Source organism: Diorhabda carinulata, chromosome 9 (genome assembly GCF_026250575.1).
Source record: "Diorhabda carinulata isolate Delta chromosome 9, icDioCari1.1, whole genome shotgun sequence".
Taxonomy (NCBI): domain Eukaryota; kingdom Metazoa; phylum Arthropoda; class Insecta; order Coleoptera; family Chrysomelidae; genus Diorhabda; species Diorhabda carinulata.
In genome coordinates, this window is record NC_079468.1 from 6,145,160 (window position 1) to 6,157,028 (window position 11,869).

Here is an 11,869-nt window from a genome sequence, read left to right on the forward strand (position 1 = left end):
ATTGCTAATACATAATTTGCCCCAAGACTTGAGGATGATTATCTCAGGAGCAGATGAAGAGGCTGAATTGAAAGAGAAATCAGTAAGACGTTTGCGGAAAAATAATGACAGTGGTGCTTCAAACCCAGATCAAGAAACATCTTCCATCACACCTCGACCAGATAAACTTCAACGCAGAGTAAGTTGCCGATTTTACCCTTACCAAAAGAATAGGAAGGCAGGATTCAAATGCATAAAGTATGACCAACCTGCATGTGCTGAATATAAAAGAAAATTTTGCTAGAATTGTGTATGAAAGTACAAAAAACAAAAACTTTCATTGAGATCCATTTCGTTTTTACATTTTTTTGGTTGAGGAACAGGGTTCATACTCTTTTTATTTTTTTATTTATTATTTTATTGGTTTACTCTTATCAAACGAAATGTAAGACTGTAACTACTAGTCACGTAACTAGAAAGATACCTTCTTTGTAAGAAAGGTTCTTTTTTTTAGGTGATTTGTTCATGTGACAATAATATTTATTGTTCAAATTTTATAGGAGATAATTTGAAATATAAATTCGTTTTGACGCTCTAGTTTTGTTCTAGATTAATACTTCAAGTAGTTGCTGAAGAGGAATCATTGATTCATAAAGATTAAATGTCCCTGAAAAAGAAAACAACTAATAATAAACCATCTTTTTAGACATTATGATTGATGTTACGTGTGGCAGGGTACAGAATGATGCCCCGGTCAGAGGGTTAAAACTAAACGTTATTGAGTACTTTGCCTAGAACGTGCATAAATGTACTATTGGGAGTCTTTTGCGATCATTAATAAAATTCACACACTTGGAAATAAATTAGAACTAAATTATACATGATTTTAGTACAATACATCTAATGTTGTTTATTCATTTTCTTTTTAATGAAATATCAATATTACCTACTTCTTGTGTGGTACAAGGATAATTATATCAGAAAATTTGTGAATTGTATTCGAGGACATTGTAGTTTGAGTTGAATTAATTGGTAAACCACAATTTTCGACCTGTTTGCAAAGATTTTGTCGTGCTTACTGCCAAATCTATTCTTTTGAATACAACTAGCTCATTATTTCAAAAGAGTCTTCATAAATACCAATACCTAAATAAACCTCATATATTTCACAAGTATTTGATTTGAATTTTAAAAATTCTGATTGTGTCACAATATTAATCTTTAAAAGATTACGAACAACATTTGAACACAAACTGTCTCACGGTCTTTTAAGTTGATCGAGAATCAAGTTTAAGTAGCAAGTTAATGTGATCTGATTATAAAATTTGAATATATGGACGAGATAACATTATGAGTAGAATACAATAGGAAAGGTGCGGTTCATATTTCGGAGGTTTTATCATTAGTATTATTAACACGAATTCTATTTGAAAAAAGCGTCCTTAGCTATTACTATTGATGTTATCTAAATAGCTACTGAATTTTGTAAAATCATTAAGACCGTATTAACGAGAATGGATATATGTCGAAAGATAATCTTACTACATAGTTCAATACAATGCATGCTTAATATAATAATTCTCCGTTAGAAAGGCGGATGATTTCTTTATTTTTGTCTACCAGCACCTATTTCCAACTATACTTAGTGCGGTTCATGATTTCTTAACCTAACATAGGAAAGAAAGTAATAAATAAACAAAAATCATCAATATATCCATTTCCACATATTTTTAAAAAGTCTTACCAAAGCATCTAGGTCATTATAAACATATGCAACTTTAAAGTCAACATGTTCCTACACCATCTTTCTAGTTTCATTGTCGTTGTTAAATATTTTGGCTTTTAAATTAACTTTCAGTTTTGCGAACGAAAAATAGTTAGACAAGGATCATGGCTATATGGTGGCTGCTTAATCTCTGTGCAGCAACATTCGTGTACAGTAGCCTTGGAAAGCGAAGCATTGCATGAAGCAAGCGCTCATTTCGCCTTTCTTAATAATTTATTGACGCAACTGCTTTAGTGAGACCATAATAGTTTTATCATCCGTTACAAGTAATCGGTTTACATTTCCTTGTTCCCCGTGGAAAATCTCTAAAAATCGCTCACAACATTCTAATCGACGCTGGTTTTGCACTCCGCTGGAAATTCAAGGTACCCACCTTGCATCATTGTTTTTTAGAGTAGTCACCTCCTGCACGTTCTTCATGATTTCCGTACCCAGAGAAACAACTCAGATTAATTTTTAATAGTTGAAAATGATACACATAAGTTAGCGTAAACACTCAATTTAAGACATTTTGTCAAACAATTTGACTGTGTGGCCGATCGAACTCTACAATCATAAAATGAATCGAAGCGACAAGCTGAAACTTTATGTAAAGCTTGTTAAGACTTGTCACAGACGCTTAGAGAAAAATTTTAGGTAACGCATTCTTTTTACTAAATGAGGCCAAGAACTCAAGGACCGTATTACGTACATTGGTTAATAAGAATGGGTGCTTTGCTTAGAAGCATTTGAGCGTTTGACATGTATGCATATAAGTGGTACTTTGCGGTCGAAAGTATTCAATATTTTTCGAGCTCAGCGGAGAATTTTCCTAATTGTTTGGGAAAATTCATACATTTTCTCATTATATTTATTTTTATCTTTTCAAATTGACGTTTAATTTTAATTCTTCATTCCTTCATTACTGTTCCTTGGGTGAGAATCTCATAACAAGAATCACTTATCTCATTTAGTATAAACTATACAATTTCAACACATTATTAGAAACACAAATTTTGTCGATTAGTATGTTATCACAATTGATTTCAAACCGGTTTCTCGTTGATTCGACTGTTGGCCTCAAAATGGGTTAATATTTCTGGGGCTAACAAAAGACCTTCCCAAATGGTTGGAAAGAAATAATCATTCTCATTACACTCATTTTTATCTATTTAAACCTGATTTGTTGAAAATTTAACACAAAACTGTTCTATTTTTTAATTCATTTAATTCATCTTATTTAGTATGAACTATACAATGTCTTCAACACATTATTAGAAATACCCATTTTGTCAATAGGTATGTGATCACAATTGACTTCACACCGATTTCTCGTTGAGTCCAATGTTGGCTTCAAAATTATTCAATATTCCTCGAGCTTACCTGAGAATTTTCGTATTTGTTGGAAAAAATTCATACATTTAATCGTTACACTTATTTTTGTCTATTCAAATCTGCACATTTGACACAAAACTGTTCCTATAGATGGATCACAATTAACATATTTTCATGTGTGATTTTTTCTCTGAATCATTCAAGTTTAATTTCAATTGAGATTGTTATAAGAAGAAGCACCTATCTTATTTTGTACAAACTATACAATTTCTTCAACATATTATTAGAAACACCAATTTTGTCGATTAGTATGTAATCACAAGTGACTTCACACCGATTTCTCATTGCGTTTACTGTTGGCTTCAAAACTGATTGTATACTCTCCTAAAAAGGAATAATTTATATTTTTCATACATCATGTGAATCCTACAACAATATCGATTGAGATGAATATAAGTGAGTGTTAATGTATGAATATTTGCCCATTTTCTCTAATTTAGTTCCGTTAGATTATTCTACAGAGTGAGTTTTATGTACGGAACGCCACAATTATCTCGCAAACAGCTTGTACGATTATTTTCATGAATTTTTTTGCGCAAAGAAATCTAAATATGCCGGACCATTTAAGTTACCCTCAATGAAAAAGGGATCAATCATTTTGTCACCTAGTATTCCAGCCTATACATTAAGTTTTTCAGGATATTGGGTGTGGGTTTCACGCATCCATCGAGGATTGTTACGTGACCAGGATCTACAATTAAGCCGTTCTACGCTTCCATCAATACAAAAAGTGACCTCATCGTAAAACATAATATTACTCATCTGATAATTCTTGAACCAACGTTACTCTGTATGGATGGAATTTATTAAACGTAAAATTTTCATTACGTTTGCGAAATGTCAAGTTCCCTGGGTATTTGTCTGGTACTCAAGCGTGGATTGTCTTCTAGTGGGACACTAATATCTAAAGTTTTGTTTCCAGTTGATGCAGTTTTTCTGCGCTCTGATGTGGATAAATCTTTTACTGTACCTGTTTCGTTAAACTTTTTTACTCATTTACTAACAGTAGATCATGTTATTAGATTTCGGTTAGGATATAAATTATTAAAGATATCACCATATCCTAATATTATAAAAATATCAATTCGTTCTTTTTCAGATAAACGATCAATTGTGACTTTCAATAGTTCATTAATAATTATTATTGAAACGTCAAATTTGTTATTGCAGAAGTCATAAATGTATTATTTTAACTTCGGCGAAAATAACGTAAGTTCAGCTAACTCCGAAATTATGTCATTTAGGTATAGGGAACAATAAATGAAAAATGTATTTCTTGAGGATTTCCAAAAACGAAAAATATACAGGGTGATCTATTCGAAATAACAAAGTTCATTATTGTTATGGTGAAAAGAAAGATGTGACAACCATGTAAATACCACCATAATACCGGCCCTGTATACGAAAATTTACGAAAATCGTACAAGCCGTTTTCGAGACAATTGAGGCGTTTCATACATAAAACTCGCAGTGTAGTGTTAACTATTATAAATTATCTATCCATTTGCTTCTGGGTGTGAATTTTCGATATATTATTTCTTTTATATTATCAGCAGTATTGATCTTCACAAAACCAGTAAGTAAATGCCTCGAAACCGTCTGAATATGTGCATATTTAGTGGTTCAGAATCACGCGACAGTTTCCTGTCTCATAAGTTTGACCAGCGTGTAGCATAGATTTGAAATCGTTACAAAATTCTCATTTGTATTCATCCCTTTTATACTAAAGATGCAACTATCGTGAAAATAATCTCGCAACACTTCCTTATTGTAACCAATGTGAAACACTTTGAAGAATATACAATGGGAATATTTTAATTATTGAAACCATAATTACCTGATAGATACCAACAGCTCGGAAATGGAATCGAAAGTTTTAGATGGATGAATTTCCCTTGGTTTTTCCTAATCAAAATTTCGGAAAAAAAATAAAATTTGTATTTATTTTGAGAATAATACACTTGTTTCAGTATCATTGAATTGTAATTTTACTACTAACTATTTTGTATCGATAAAAGTATACATTTTCATTCAAAAAAATGTTTAATAAAAAAAACTGTAACAAATAGCAAGTACTACACATTTCCCTTAAATTTTTTGTATGAAGAGCAGAATTTCACACATTTTACTTTATACTACTCTTTACAGCACTAAAATAAATTGCTTTGAAGTTAGGCGATTCTTAATTATTAGAACAAGTCAGAAGTTTAATATAAAATATAAATTAAATCATAAAATGATTTATACGCGTATTTTAAAGATTATATTAATCGTCTCCACATTCGTATTGTTTGATTCTTGATCTCTTTTTACATATACCACACACCCACCTCTTACATGTTATGCATTGATTCAAATCGTTATTTTCAGTACAGTAGAGTCTCAATTATCCGATCTAAACCTGCCTCACCAGGGTCGGATAAATGAAAAGTCAGATAACACGGAAAATGATAAAAAATAAGTTGAAAATTAGTTAATTTTATTCAAACATTTAAAACATTCAAATACATAATTGGATTAAACCAACTCAAACATCTTACAAAAAAGTAATAACATATATCTTACAATATGTAGATACTCATTTACTGTACCGTGAACCGTGAACCATGAAACCAAACTTAGACTTTGGTAAAAAAGTCATTAGTTTCTTCAAAAATGATTCGTTTTTTTGAAATTATACCTTTTCCTTTGTTATCAATTTCTTCCAATATCTTCCTAGCCATTACATCTTCTGCCGTTTCTACTTCTGCTCCGCATCCAACTTTCTTTTTTTGTATAGAAGTCTAGAGGCTTGGCTTTTAATAGAACTAAGTAGATCTTCAAAAGTAATCTTTATTTCTGCTGGTATAACTTTAGAAAAGTCTTCGACAAAAAGTTCTCTGTTTCCGGAAGATTGTGCTACTGTACTTTCCAGAGGAATGTCTCGTACATGTAAAGTGGAGTCAAGTAGAATAGGAAGGTGTAAAACAGCATCGAAGTTGTTGGGTCTTCGACTATTTCTGGATTATTTCTTTTCGTTTGTTTTCCTACGGTTTCATACCACTATTTTAGTATGAAATTGTGTAAATTCTGGGTCTTAAAAAACGATTTTTATTGCCTCTTTATTTGAATCATGCTAAATTTCTCAAATCTTTACGGAGAAATATTTTTTAAGAAGCTGTGTTTCCTTTGCCATTTGACTAATCTCTCATCCTAGGAAGTTTTAAATGGCTTAAAAACACTAATGTCTAAAGGCTGCAAGACATGGTTAACATGTGAGGGTAATTTAAGCATCGTCACATTATTTCGAGGTACCATCAAATTGATAGTAAGATGATCATCATATTTTGTATTATACGAATGATCATTGCCTATTTTCTTCAAGAATATCTTTTCACAATAATTCTCAAAAACCTTTGCTTCCATCCAGCCATTAATAGTTGCAGCGTAAGTGACTCTATGATGGCCGGTGTTCTCTGGTACGTGTCATGGGTTCCACATATTTTTTCCTTCAAATATTATCAATGGAATTTTATCACGTGAAACAGATGCCGCAATTAAAAATGTATTTTCTCGTCCTGAATTACTCACTCTCACGTGCATGGCAAATTTTTACCACCAACTATTTTGGTTTTTGATGGAACAGTCCAGATACTAGTCTCGTTCAAGTTCCATAGTGTTTCAGGTTCGTTTTGTAGTCCTAGCTCTGTTATAGTTTTTTCCAACGGTGCGTAATCTCCATGGATAGTAAATGGATCACAACTTTTTTTACGGAATACTTGAAATCTTTGACAGAAGTTTGTATATTAGTACCCTCCACGAACTATACAAACAATTTTAGAACCTTTTTTCTAGGTAATCCAAATCTATAATTCTCCTAACTCAATCTTGACAAGACGTCTTTCAGTCAGTTGATTTGGCACAATTTCTGCCAAACGATTTTGATTTCATTCCACGTCTTTCTTATATATGATTGATTTTGGTATTTAACAGTACATCATATATTTTGTAAGCAGTTTCACTTTAATCTCTTGTATGACTTCCTTCAACGTTTCTTAAGGATAACTACCTTTAATTGTTTTCCATTTATAAATATAAACCAGATTACCCTATAACAAAATGTAGGGAAATTAATCATTTTAAATGAAATAATTAATACCTAGTCTTTTTTGAAAAATATATTGTAACAAGCAAACTGCAGGACACTTATCCCACATCGATAGTCTGGACTTGTTCCATGGAAGAATATGTATAAGTCGTGAGATAAAAACACTGCTTTCACTAATAAATTCAAAAATATAATTTTATGTATTTACCAAAAATCAAAACCTCAAAATTTATTGTAGCCACAAAGTTGTTATTTCAGTAGATTGAATAATTAGCGGAAAACGCACGCGATATTATCGACATCTAGTGAAATGGTTAACACTGATATGAAGTAGATAACTAAGTATTTGCCATTTTCGAAACTAACTGTGAAAATCCGATATAATTTATATCAAAGTGGAATAATGTGATTTCAAATTAGATTTTTAACATTTTTTTTTTGCCAAAAAGTTATAAAGCGTTGATACAAATGAATTTCATTACGTAAAACGTTCCGCAAACACGATTTAAAGGACAATATTACGAGCTTCCTCTTCTAATCCACTTTGTTTTATCTCCAGACATCGATGGTAAAAGTATTGACCAGTGACGTTCAATTGCTGGAAAGTCTTTCAGTATTCATTCATTTGTCATAAGAACTAGGCGACAAGTCAAAAATGAGGAATAATTAGGCGTAAAATGTTTATAAAAATAAGCGAAATAGATGTTCAAGGTGTCCAATACCTAATGAGAGATTTTTTCCCAACTTCATGGAATTTACAGTCTGTTTAATATATTAAAACAAGTTGATATTATGACTTGACAAAATTTTATCTGTAGGAAATATTTTCATTGAAATATCTCCACTCCTAAGCTATATTCTTCTGTTTTGACTACACGGATTAATACTTAATTAAGCCTAGTCAAAAGGTCTTTTGGTTTAAAACTTTTTAGGCCTCACACTTCACCTATCACGCTAAATAACTCAATCGCGAGCACATTAAGATACATTAAGATGGGGTTTAATCCTATCTCTTTATATCTCAATGCAGCGTGGGAATGTGTAGGTATCTTTCATGAGGCGTTAACTAGAAGTCTCAGAACCTTATTTTTAAAACCTTTGTATGATTTCTAGATTTGACTGAGAAGCAGATCACCATAGCTGGATTCTGTATGTCCAAATGGGCTTTTTAATGGTTTTATTTACTATAATTCTAATTTGTGATGACAGTTGCGATTTTCTACCAATGACTCAGTAAACCTCTTGAAATCTAAGCCCCAGTTGTTTTCTTTTATTGAATTTGTGTTTTCCACGTTAGTCTCTTAGCTAGGTATTATACGCTCTATACTGTGTGAGCTAGTAGTTATTTAGTGAAACTGGAGGGCACTGGTCTCTTTTCAGAGAAAAAGTAATATGTTGAGATTTTAAATCGTTGGCATATCTTCAGCCATGTTTTTATTTTGTTTTTTAGATTTCGGCCTGCTGATTCTTGGTTGTGGTAAGACGCTAGTATTGCTGTGTCGTTTGCGAAGGTGAAAACTGCACTTTGCATTGTCTTTGGAAAGAATGAAAGATTGTAGAAATTTACACCTAGTTGATGATCACGGGCTCCTCTTTCTAGTTTGAATTATTAACTTTTTTAGTTACTTAGCCATAAATGGCAAATATGAAGAGTTTAATTAGAGATACTTATTACAGAATATATGGTTGAATATTTTGTGCCAAAAAGATTGGAACATACGTCATCACTTTCTCGGTTATTTAGACTTAAAGTGATCTATCGCTAGCAAATTTTAATGATTCGCATTTCTTCATTTTTCAAATTCTCTCAATAATCTTCATATTTGTGAATATCCTCGAAGTAATTCTGATAAGTACTTGCAAATCTGCAGTCTCAAAAAACATTTTTTTTTTGGCAGTATCTGATTTCATTCTAGGAGTGTGCATAATCATTGTCGGCACTATTATCGCCTTAGAAAGTCTTTCGTTTTTTTTGTATGTATTTGTTACCCCAAATCCAATAATTAAAGCATGCTGGTTTTCTGGTAGACGTGTTAGGCTTCTTTTAGACACAAGTTTTATTTTTTGGGCCTCTTTCGTTTTAAGCAATTATATTACGGAAAGAAATTCAAAATAAATACCCGGAGATAATTGACAAAACAAACTTTGTACTCCACCAACGCCATCTTGAGCTCAAATTTGATGATTCGCCAAAAATTATCTAATCTTGGTTAGGAAGTTTTGATACACCAGCGTATAGTGCGGATTTGTCACTATTTCACTATCATTAATTCCAAAACTTGATGAAAACATATTGGACAATGAGATTTCGGAAACTTATTTTCACATTACCCTATATTTTTATTTATCATCTATAGTAGAGATATAGAAGCTAATATTCATTAGAAATTATTACGTATGAAACTATCTATAGAAACAAAAACGCATACAACATTTGATAGAATTTTAAAAGTTATGTGTCACCTCATCACCTCATGTCATCGCGTCACTGGGCCCCCCGTAAGGGAACTTGAGGTATACATTCATCATCGGTTAATTTTGCTCTCTGCACGAGCTCAGATAAGAATATGCTAATACCAGAAAGTTACACTGATTACGCTTCATATAAATAACTTTCTAAGATGAGTCTGTGTTTATTTAAGGAATTATTATGATAAATTCCCATGAGATTCCAACATCAACCAAGAATTATTGTCTCTGACACTAACCCGTTTCTATTCAACAGGTTGAATATTTTAGTAGATAATAGAAGTGGAATTATTGGTAAGATTTATTACAGCATCTCTATATATATATTTTCAGTATTTATTTAACAGAATTAAGTCATAGTATCATGATATTTCTTATTCTTAGTAGGAATTCCTGCAGTAGGAAATTTGAATAAACAGAATAAATTTCAAAAAATTTATTACAGATATTTTAGAAGTACCTAGTACAGCATTTATAGATTGATAATAGTACAAATAATGACAAATGTATATAATGAAATTAAAGCGACTATGAATTTATGATTCAATAGATGAATAAGAGAAACAATGACAGCAAATGGTAAGAAAAGGTAAAAAATTAAATGTTTTACAAGGATGAGTTAACTAATCTAGTTGGATCGCTAGTTTTCTATCATAGTTTGTTAATCCACATAGCTTAGTTATCGCTTCAACTTTAGACATAGTAAATTCCTGCAATCTTGTGAAGAGATTGTCGCAATTTTAACCAATAATTTGTCATTCAGTTTACTAATGTGCTCGTTCCATTACCTTCAACTACATATTCATCAAATGTTTGATAAATCGTCAAAATATGGTTACAGATTTGAATGGATATTTCTGATAAAATATAAGATCTATAATATCTACTTGTAGCATACTTATTAGCTTGTTATTAGCTAATTATATATTTATATTTTTATAATTAAATATTAAATAGCATAATAGTTTATATACATCTTCTACTATATCTATATTTTATAAATCTTTGATCAATATTCATAGTTAAGAAAAATTATTGAAAATTCAAAAATTTTGTAGGTAGTTTAAACATTTCAGTAAGGCCGCCATATTGCGTGACTTCATAAGTATAAAATAAACACTGAACATATGTTACAAAGTGAATAGAACCGTTATTCTCTCGGTTATTCTAAAATAAGCATTATTATTGAACTTTGATTAATCTGAAATAAGGTAAATAAATCGTGTTTTGTGTCAGGATCTGAAAATGCCACGACTAAAACATCTGATGAAGTTTTTTTTATGATGCACAGAAATTCGAATATACAACAAAAGGAGATTGAAAGTTGATCGCTTTGACGCTCCAGCATGATTTCATTTTAATGTCAGTAAGATTCAAATTTAACTTATTCTAATGTTTTATAGTGATTAAGTTTATTATCCTTTTAATTTTTCACGTGATTATGTGATAATGTAATAACTTAACCCATAAAATGTATATACATTTTATTATTATATATAGAAAAATGTTTTATTTATACGTAACCAATAAATGGAGACTGTATTATAACAGCAGATGTTAGGTTGCCGGCAACGATAACCTATTTTTCACTTTTATTTAAATATTTTACTTTCTGACATTATTTCATATCAAGAACTTACAAAATAAACAAAAAAATAAATACTTTAAAAGTTGAACTAAAAAACTTCTTCCATAACCTTTGATAATGGTTTGATAAGTATGAGAAAAAGTGAAAAATTACTAGAACGCTAGAGAGAAGCCAGAAGTATCGCATCTTTTAAAAACACATTTAACGTTCAGTTTTCAACTTGAGACTGATTCAGTTTATAGATTTATTAGTAACAGTGAAATAATAAATAAAGCATCTTCTAATTAGATTGAGGTTTACAGGACGAGTTGATTGAGCTCTACCTGAAAGTTTTCTGATTTTGACAATTTGTCTGAGGCTACAAAATTCTATAAGCAACTCTTAGCAATTTTGTAGGTATAAAAATTTTTTAAATTTTAGTATATTCGACTATTAGACTTGTGGGAAATGAAAATATTAGATGGAAAAAATACAAAATACCACAATTTATGAAATAAAGATTTGCACTTTCATGTAGGAGATAGAATCTGGAGAAAAAATTATGTTCTTTCATACAAACTAGATTTTTTTTCAAATGATCTTTTTG